Source organism: Leopardus geoffroyi, chromosome B1 (assembly GCF_018350155.1).
Source record: "Leopardus geoffroyi isolate Oge1 chromosome B1, O.geoffroyi_Oge1_pat1.0, whole genome shotgun sequence".
NCBI lineage: Eukaryota > Metazoa > Chordata > Mammalia > Carnivora > Felidae > Leopardus > Leopardus geoffroyi.
Genome location: NC_059327.1, coordinates 10876069 through 10885936, shown reverse-complemented (window position 1 = coordinate 10885936; position 9868 = coordinate 10876069). Strand labels below are relative to the sequence as shown.

Sequence of the window (9868 nt, the reverse complement as noted above, 5' to 3'; positions counted from 1 at the left end):
CCTTCCCACAGCCCTTCGGAATTTCCTCATATTTTCAACTACATTTTCCATTCAGTTTTCATCGGCAGGTCTTCATTAACACAAGTAAGTTCTATTATAAAATATTCGGAATCTTTTTCTTGTTTCTTGTTTTTTTTTCCTGCCTCAGTATTCACTCACCCTTAAACATATACATTTTCCAATATTATACTAAACTTAAACTCCTCCATGTCAACTACATAATCACCATCTAGAGCACAGCCTCATGAATTTGCACCAACAAACCTGCTTCATTTCATTGCTCTATGGTCACCTTCACAATCTACAGATGAGCAACAAGGTTCCTGTTAGAAATTATACGACCGCGCATTCCTTCTCCCCATGTAAGACGGCCAACAGACACATGGAAAGATGTGCAACATCGCTCCTCATCATCGAAATACAAGTCAAAACCACACTGAGATACCGCCTCATGCCAGTCAGAGTGGCCAAAATGAACAAATCAGGAGACTATAGATGCTGGAGAGGATGTGGAGAAACGGCAACCCCCTTGCACTGTTGGTGGGAATGCAAACTGATGCAGCCACTCTGGAAAACAGTGTGGAGGTTCCTCAAAAAAATTAAAAATAGATCTACCCTATGAGCCAGCAATAGCACTGCTAGGAATTTACCCAAGGGATACAGGAGTGCTGATGCATAGGAGCACTTGTACCCCAATGTTTACAGCAGCCCTTTCAACAATAGCCAAACTATGGAAAGAGCCTAAATGTCCATCAGCTGATGAATGGATAAAGAAACTGTGGTTGATATGCACAATGGAAAACTACGTGGCATTGAGAAAGAATGAAATCTGGCCTTTTGTAGCAACGTGGATGGAACTGGAGGGTGTTATGCTAAGTGAAATAAGTCAACAGAGAAAGATACCATATGTTTTCACCCTTATGTGGATCCTGACAAACTTAACAGAAGGGGAAAAGGAGGGGAAGGAAAAAACAAAAGTTGTAGAAGGAGGGCGCCAAACCATAAGAGACTGTTAAATACAGAGAACAAACTCTGTATTTGGTCAATGGAGGGATGTGTGAGAGGGGAAAATGGGTGATGGACATTGAGGTGGGCACTTGTTGGGATTAGCACTGGGTGTTGTATGTAAGCAGCGAACCACGGGAATCTACCCCAAAAACCAAGAACACACTGTACACACTGCATGTGAGCCAATTTGCCATAAATTATACTAAAGAAATAAAGAATACTGCTCTCTTCAATTCATGGGCATTCTTTAAGACGTAGTGCACTTTATGTTTCACTTCCAAGTGACTTCCTAAATGCTCTCCAACAGGGTTTCTTAACCTTGGAAGAACTGCCATTTGGGGCTGGTAATTCTGTGTTGGGACAAGGGGTTGCTCTATGCATTGCAGGATGTCTCACATCATCCTTGGCCTCTACTCACTAAATACCAGCGGCTCCTCCACCCCTAACAATGACCAACGTTGTTTCCAGACTTTGCTACATATTCTCTGGGGGATAAAATCGTCCCTAGTAGGAATCACTGTTTGAAATCACAATAGTCTTTTTAAATTAAAAAACAAAAAAAACAAAAAAACAAAAAAAAAAAAACCTTTGTATAGCTCTGAACGTTTCACAACTACTTTTTATTATATACACAAGTTTTAATGATACAAGATATTATTTAGTGTATATAACAATCTCATTTATCCTCTAACACAGTATCATGTATTATGAGGTCCTTACAGATGAGAAACTCAAGGACATGAAATTCAGCAAATGGATATTCTAGAGCTCTCTCTTCCATTCAATGGTATATGGTGTCTATATAAATCACTTCTGACTTAAACACAACCTACTTTGTGAGATATCTTTTCGGTAAAGCGTCGGATTATAATTTTGTTCTTGGTGGTTATTGCTTCTGTCTTTAAATAGATTGTCAGCAATCTGAACTAACTATTCATTACATAAAACCATGGGATATCTCAGCAGAAATGTTATCTACTCCATTTAATTAATATTAAAGAAGGAAATAGTTTTCTATCAATACCTAGCACAGACCCTCACAGACTCTAACTGCCCACTCAACATTAATGAAATATTTAAGCAGGAGTAATGAGCATCCTTAGGCACACATGTAAATTAAACATCTTTCTTTGTTGGCAGCTGCTTTTCAGTTACTCTCTCATGGAAAACATTCTCTCCTGCCTCACCGTCCTAAGTGCCTTCTTGATCATTCCGTGAATTAAAGAATGCATCCAGAACTCTCCATTAAAACCTTCCATCACTTCTGCTTACACTGAGTTTCTATCTTTTACCAACATCTATTTTCATCTAAAATTCAGCAAAACCTCAATTTTCTCAAAATTGCTAATCTTGGAGACTTGATGGGAGTAAACGATCAGATACTAGGATGACGTTACTGCTGACTTAATTATTTAATGGTTTTGGGGCATTTGGGATGTGAACGGGAACCTATTTTGAACCAAAGTAAGAAATTTGGTTCCTCAATTCCTTCAAGGTAGGGAATTTCTCAAGGAAAAAAATATTTTATAAGAAAAAATCAGATTAATTACAAAGGAAAAATGTTACTGAACTGGATGATTTTGAGACAGAATCACTGAAAAGAGGAGGTAAAACAGGATGAGGTAACTGATTGTAAGAGAGAAATTAGTAACAGAGACGATATTGAATTTTAAGAGGAAGTGACCACGAAAATGATGGAGCTAGATAAAATATCTTTGTAAAAATGAATTTACTCTGAAACAACTGCATTCAAATTACTTTTTAAACTACATCAAGATGACTTTATATTTGATAGATAAATGCATTGAGTAATAGAGAGACATTGAGAGCAGGGTTTTCAAACACATGATCCTGTCAAAACCTCTACTGTGTCACATAAATATAGTAAAATGTGTGAGCAGAGGGAAATAAAAATGGAAAAAAAATAATAATTTCCCATTGCTTAAAGGGTTTCGTTTCTGCAAGAAAGAATAAAGAATTAAGTGAGCTAATGTATGCTTATGGGAATTCATTAGGAACAATTGAAAATTAAAAGTTAAAAAGTCTATTTCTATCAAAAATGTTTCTGAATCTATTCAATTTCTGACAGAAGAGGACTTTAATTATTATGTTGTGTCACTCACAGGGACGAGAGTATTTTCCAAGATGATTGATTGCAGCTGGATTTGAGAGCAATTCTCATTTTCCCCATTTCAGACTCCATGCTAAATCTAGGAAACAGACACAATAGTTTGTAACAGAATATTCATCAACATAGACTGACTTACAGAGTTTGATGAGGGATCAGGGGATTTATTCAACTTTCATCTTACTGAAGGAAATGTTCTTGAATATGTCATTTGTAGAAAATTAACCTATGGTGATTGCTCTAAAATATTTTGAAGATTCTGTGGCCATTTTTTTTTTATTTCCAAAGATAGAAAGTAAGAATTGTGAGAATGAATAAAGGAGATGATGCAGTTGTAGGGATTCGAAGTTAACTAAGGGTAGAGAAAACAGCCATGAAAAGTTCTCCAGTAAGGCAGACTTGTGAAAAGTCATGACAGGAATGAGAGAATTTAAGTTCCCACAGAGTCGTTTCTTGATATTCTACATTTAAAAAAATCCAACTATTTTCTTTTTCCTGGTAGCAAATTAGTATGATTTTAAAATGTATCACCGTGGGCACTTGCGTAATATTTCTTACTCTGTCTGAAGTATTGAGTACTAAATATACCAGAGCACTGCCATATTCCTTATGGGAAAGTTCAAATACTGGGAAAAAACGGACTCACATGTTTTAAATCCCAATGTCTAGAATATGGTTAAGCACTCATGTTTGAGAGATAATGATGAAAAATGCATGCCCCAAGTTTTCTTATCACTGAGGTCATTTCCCAAAAGCACTATTGCTTAACTGATTTACAATTTGACTAAACACTAAAGAGTAAGTCACACCAAATAATCCTTAACTGATGAGTTGAGCAAGATGGGTTGATCGGCCTTTTATAACTCTGATTTCTATAATTCCATAAATTCAATATAGTGTATCACAACTCTTAAAGGGAATGCAGTGATGAATCAATACAAATGAACTATAATGAAAATGGGGCATTTCTTTTATCATGTATTTAAGGGAAGACTTTCTGAGGTGATTGTGGTAAGGATATGTAAGGTTATTCGATGTAGCTAATGCCCCCCTCCTTATGGCAAAGGCTTTCCAGCACCACTATATTTCCCTACCCCATTTTTAATTGGTTTTCTGGATGGTTCCCAGAAATTCTGAGTACTTTAAAGAGTTTTTTCAAGAGCATTACAAAGGGGCTGTATCTATAGCTCCTGAAGTTAACAGCGTGTAATGCCGAGGTCAAAATTGTATGCAATTTAAAGCATACACTCCTCATTTGCAAACCAGGGCTCATGATGAGAACAGGAAGTCAATTTTGTTCTTTCTGCATATGTCAAGAATGAATATTGCCTTGATCTAAATATTTGGAGATTCAAATAGATGACTTTAATTTATAATGCATATCTTATAAGCCTGCTCTAGTTTGCTTAGATGGTTACTTGTAAATTAAAACAAACAAGAAGTAGCAAAAAATAAACAAATGGCTTGATAGAATCTATAGCAAAACTTTGGTGAATGTTTTCTCCTAAAACTTATGTGCTAAGACTGAGTTATAACAACAACCAAAGTAGTTTAATAATGTTTCTGTATATTTGCTAAAAAATGTTTCACAAGTTTAATCAAGCCAAGGTTATGAAAAAGTTTTTTTCTGAGTTTATAGAATATCCTTTTGCTCGTTGTAAGTCTTGAGAAGAAGAATTAGGAGTGTGGCTGGAAATTTCGATATGTTTAATAAATATATTACAAATTCATGAAGAAATTATACAATAAGACCGACTGATATACAAATATGAGTAAAAGTATAAAGGTTTTTATATATGCATATATCGTGAACTTCTCTAATATTATGAATGCATCACTATATACAAATGTATTTACTGTGCATTATATGTATAGTCAAGAATATATTCTATAAGAATTCTTTACTGCTGTAACATCATAATGAATGGCCATTACATAATACACTTACTATCTGGTATAGCAAACTGATTTGGAGCTAGGCTCCGGGCAAATGGATGGCTTACAATTCATCGCAACCACCTACTAGCTGAGTTTCCTTGGTTAAGTTGTTCAGATTAAGTTTCTCTTTCCTTATTGATCAAAAAAGAATGATAGTTTCTACCTTCCTCAATTTTGGCACAGATTCACTTACACGTAGAGCATACAAAACAAAACAAAAAACAAAAAAAGCCAACAACAACCTTATCTCGGTGTAGACCAAGTCCAGAAATGTTGAAATCCTTATTATCATTATACTAGTTAATTTACCTCTTAACGTCGTGGGGCTCTTTCCTTTCCTCGGCAGGTGAAAGGAGGGTGCGAACGTGAAGGAAGGAAGGCGCCCACTGCAGCTGCGCGGCAGGGAGGCACGTGGGGGCGGGGCTGTCCGGAAGGTGCGCGTCAGAGGTCGGGGCCTCGGAGGGGCTTTGACGACGTCCCACGTGTCCTTCACCCGGTGCTGGCAGTAATAATCCCCGCCCCCCGCCTCCCGGACGACGGAAGCGTAGTCGGACGGGCGTGGCGCCGCCCAGCGTGTTCTGGAAGAAGCCCCCGCAGCTCAGTGGCGCCCAGGAGCCTGCGGGGTGAGAGGTGGTCTCAGCCAGAGGGAGCAGGGTGGGTGAGACGGAAGTCCGGAAAGGACGTGCAAGATGTTGCTGTCGTTATTACTGTTGTACTGTTAAGTTTTTTTCTCAACCTTGTGTTTTAAGCAGTAGACGCTCTTGTTTCCTTAATTACTTTTTGGATATTACAAATTTTAAATTAAGAAAAGCCTCTTTTTTTCTTGCAGTGTGGTATTATATAAGGTTATATCAATCTACTTTCTCACTATCGAATTAAAATATAGTGTTAAACCCAGAAGTATTTAAATGAAGTGAATAGTATTAATCCTAGATAAATGCTTCAAATGCTTTGAAAACATTGTTTAATAATGTTTTTTTTATTTTAAGAAGACCAATATATCTTGCAATTATTTTGTAGGAGTATCCCATAGAGAAAGTACTGTTGAGCCTTCCTAAGAGGAATACATATTAATAGATTATTTTAGGGTAAGATATACAATTTTTTGCCTTGTCCAAATCATAAATCTGTGTTCTTAACGTGTTCTTTCTAAAGTTTTGAATTTTCTTTTTGCTACATTGATAATTAGAGATATTCTGGCCAATATTTTGCATAAAGAGCACATAAGCCTCTACTCTGATAGTTGTTTACGTTTTCAAACCCCAGAGGGAATAACTGGGGCGCCTGGGTTGCGCAGTCGGTTAAGCATCCGACTTCAGCCAGGTCACGATCTCACGGTCCGTGAGTTCGAGCCCCGCGTCAGGCTCTGGGCTGATGGCTCAGAGCCTGGAGCCTGTTTCCGATTCTGTGTCTCCCCCTCTCTCTGCCCCTCCCCTGTTCATGCTCTGTCTCTCTCTGTCCCAAAAATAAATAAACGTTGAAAAAAAAAATTAAAAAAAAAAAAAAACCCAGAGGGAAAACCCTAAAATCAGGGTGTTTTTGACTTTTGTTGATTTCCTTAATGGGTACCACGACCCTGTTGCAAACTAAGTTTAATGAATTTGATTCCAAAGCACGCTACAGGTGTTCATGAATGACCTACATTTCATGTTTACTCTAAAAGTCAGGTTTGGTTTACATGGTCCTTTGATAAATTTTGTGATGATTTTTATTTGGTAAAAAAGAATATAATCTCTTAAACTTCTTACAGATGTTTGTTTTTGATGATTTGCTAACATAGTTTCATGAGTTAGTCACATACTTGAATCTGAAAGTGGAGCAGAGAGGCACTTGGGTGGCTTGGTTGGTTGAGCATCTGACTTTTGATTTCAGGTCAGGCCATGATCCTGTGGGATTCAGCTTCCCGCCTCTGGCTCTGCCCGGCTGGCAGGCATGGAGCTGGCTTAAGACTCCTTTTCTCTCTGCCCCTCCCCTATTTGTTTTCTCTCTCTCTCTCTCTCTCTCAAACATAAACAAACAAAAGTGGAGGAAGTAATATAAGTGTATTAGAATGGTGACCTATTAAACATAATTCTTTAAATAGTTATTTAACATTTACTTGGAAGGAGACCAAGCAGTGCAAAAAGGAGGGCCAGAGTAAGACACTGGGGTCAGTACTCTCTCAATATGTTGCCCTTAGAAACTCCTCCTTTGCCCTAAACTTGCATATGCCACTCAACCACAATAAAAGCTTGCCCTTTCCTGGACACGTTATTTTGAAGGCTTTTCAGCATGCCTTAGATGGCTAAGCGAAGCATTTGTCCTTTTTGTCTTCATTGAGCGGCAGAATTTAAGCAACAGGGCAATTTTAAAAAGCTTGTAACACTGCCTGGCACACAGGAAGTGGACCTGAGATGTGTGCTGATAAATTCAGTTGTCTACATTTTCAGTGATACTTGGAATCCTAGAGAAATGGTACTATTTGTAGATCGGCGTTCCAGGAGCCTGCCCAGGTGATCTCTTGTCTAGTCCTGCTCTGCTTGGATGTTATCACAAAGAAGCAAAAGATAATATGTGTTCTAGATGCAAGGGGCATTAGTGTATATTGATAAATTGGAAGTCATGATGAAAATCTTTTAAGTAATGTTACCTAATTTTAGAAGAGGTAAGCATTTTTTTGTCCTTATTTTAAACTGATAAATGTTGAACAAATTGTCCAAATTTCTACATAGCTGTTGGTTAGTATAGAAATTGGATTAGAATCCAGATATGTCTGAAACCACAGCCCACACTCTTAAATCAGTAGAATATAGTGATCCCAACTGGCTGTAAGAAATAGCAGATATTGTCACCTAAATCTTGCCAGGAAAGAAAGTCCTCAGATAAATTATTCTGGACAATTGCCATTTCTCAAAATAGAGAACTGGTTTAGAGCTCAAAACCATATACAGCAACCTATCATATTCAGTTAACTAAATATGCACTCCCCCCCCCACTCAACTTATGCTTAGAAGTTTGCCAACATTACCTTGTTTAATGTTGGATGTTGTATGAGTGTGTTCTTTCTTACGTGGCTATAGTGAATATTTGCTGAAACCTCATTTGAAATTATTTAGACATAAAGCATTTCCACTCTAATCTATTGCCTAGACTTACCCATTCAAATATGAGAGAATATAGGTCCTAAATTATTTACTGAGGAAAATCTTGAATCTAACTGTAAGTGTTCTTACATGATTATGATTTGCTATTTATTGGAATATTTATTAAGTGCCTACGTGTCTGGGACCGTGCTAGATCCTGAGTATATGTTGGCAAAAGAAATAATGTTACTCTCTGCAGAAAGCTTATAAAGGGGAGGAGGAGGAAATAATACATAAGTAATGCTTAAATATAAAGTATGATTTTGATAAGCAATATAAAGAAAATAATGACATATCCATAGCTTAGAATAACCAAGAAGTGCAACCAACTTATAAAGGAGCTCAGGTAACAGAGCCCTGAGAAAGATACATTTAGGCCATGGAAAGATGAGAGAAAGCCACCTATATCAACAACTTCCTATAGGAAGAGTATTCCAGGTAGAAGTAACTGGCTTTGGAAAACTTGGAGTTGGGAAAGCTTTTCTAGCAAGTGAAAGAAGCTCGTTGTGACTGGGGTAGAGTGGACAAAGGAAAAAGAGACCTACAGCAAGGTTAGCTAGTGTCCAGAACTGTAGGGGCTTATGCTTACATAAAGGATATACTTACTCTCCTGATAGCTTTAGAACATCCACTGAGAGCCAGATGTTCTTAGAAGTGAGGTCAAATAGGCATGAGCCAACTCATGTGAGCTTGAGCTAATGGAAAGATAAATACCAATTAAGTAATCATATAGTCAGTATAGAATGGTAATGTTGGAATTTGTCTAAAAGATTGATGATTGATGCTGTAGAGTTAATGGAAAGATCTGACCTGGTGAGAGAGACCAAGAAGCCTTCTTAGTTAGAAGAATTGGAGCTTGAGTTGAGAGCTTGGTGATGAGCAGCCAGAAGAAAAGAGGGATGGTGTGAATCACAGGTGTACATACACATGGCATGGGGAATAATCTGTGGGGGGAAACTAGTCCCTTTAATGTATGTGGACAGTCAGGACAGGAGGGGCAAGAAGAGAGGTAAGGGATACATTATAGAACTCTTGCTATAGTCCAGGTAAAACAAAAAAAAAAAACAAAAACAAAACAAAACAAACAAAAAAAAACAGCAGCGACTATAACCAGGATGCTGGCAATGAAGTATAGAGAACTGGGCAATTTTGACATGTGTTGAGGATGTAAAAAGTCTGACTGATTCATGTAGGATGTAAACAAGAGACAGAAAGCATGGATACTCTTGGGTTCCTGATTAAACGACACAGTGAAGGATGCTACCATTTACTGGACTTGAGTAGGATTTGAAGAGATAGCTGAGAAGAACAGTCAAGAGTTAGTTTGTGGACAGGTTAACTTCGATGTTGACTTTTCAAGATGAGACTTCAAAGAAGGAATGCCAAGCATACTGTTGGTTATGTAAATAAAAAGTGCACTGACACCTTATCTTGTAGTCATTAGCATTTAGATGTTAGGAATGTGGAGGTCCTGTGGTCTTGGATTGAGACACACGTGCTTGATGGACTTTGAAACTTGCATAAAATACTGCCATCGGAATTATCAGGACTCTACAGTAGTCTGTACTGGCAGCATCAAATATCCATATTGCCAGTATTTAAGGTGTGTAATCCTCAACAATGTGTTATTCAACAATTTCCAGAATACTGGTTGTGAAAAATGTTTGTGAAA

At 37.6% G+C, this 9868-nt stretch overlaps 1 long non-coding RNA gene across 2 annotated transcripts in view; it reads left to right on the top strand.

Annotated features, from left to right (window-relative positions):
- The first annotated feature begins 5659 nt into the window (after window positions 1–5659).
- LOC123584705 overlaps window positions 5660–9868 on the top strand; it is a 115546-nt gene continuing 111337 nt past the window's right edge. For both annotated transcript variants that reach the window (XR_006705661.1, XR_006705655.1), the window contains exon 1: window positions 5660–5728. This is a non-coding gene — a long non-coding RNA (uncharacterized LOC123584705). The remainder of the gene's footprint in view (window positions 5729–9868) is intronic.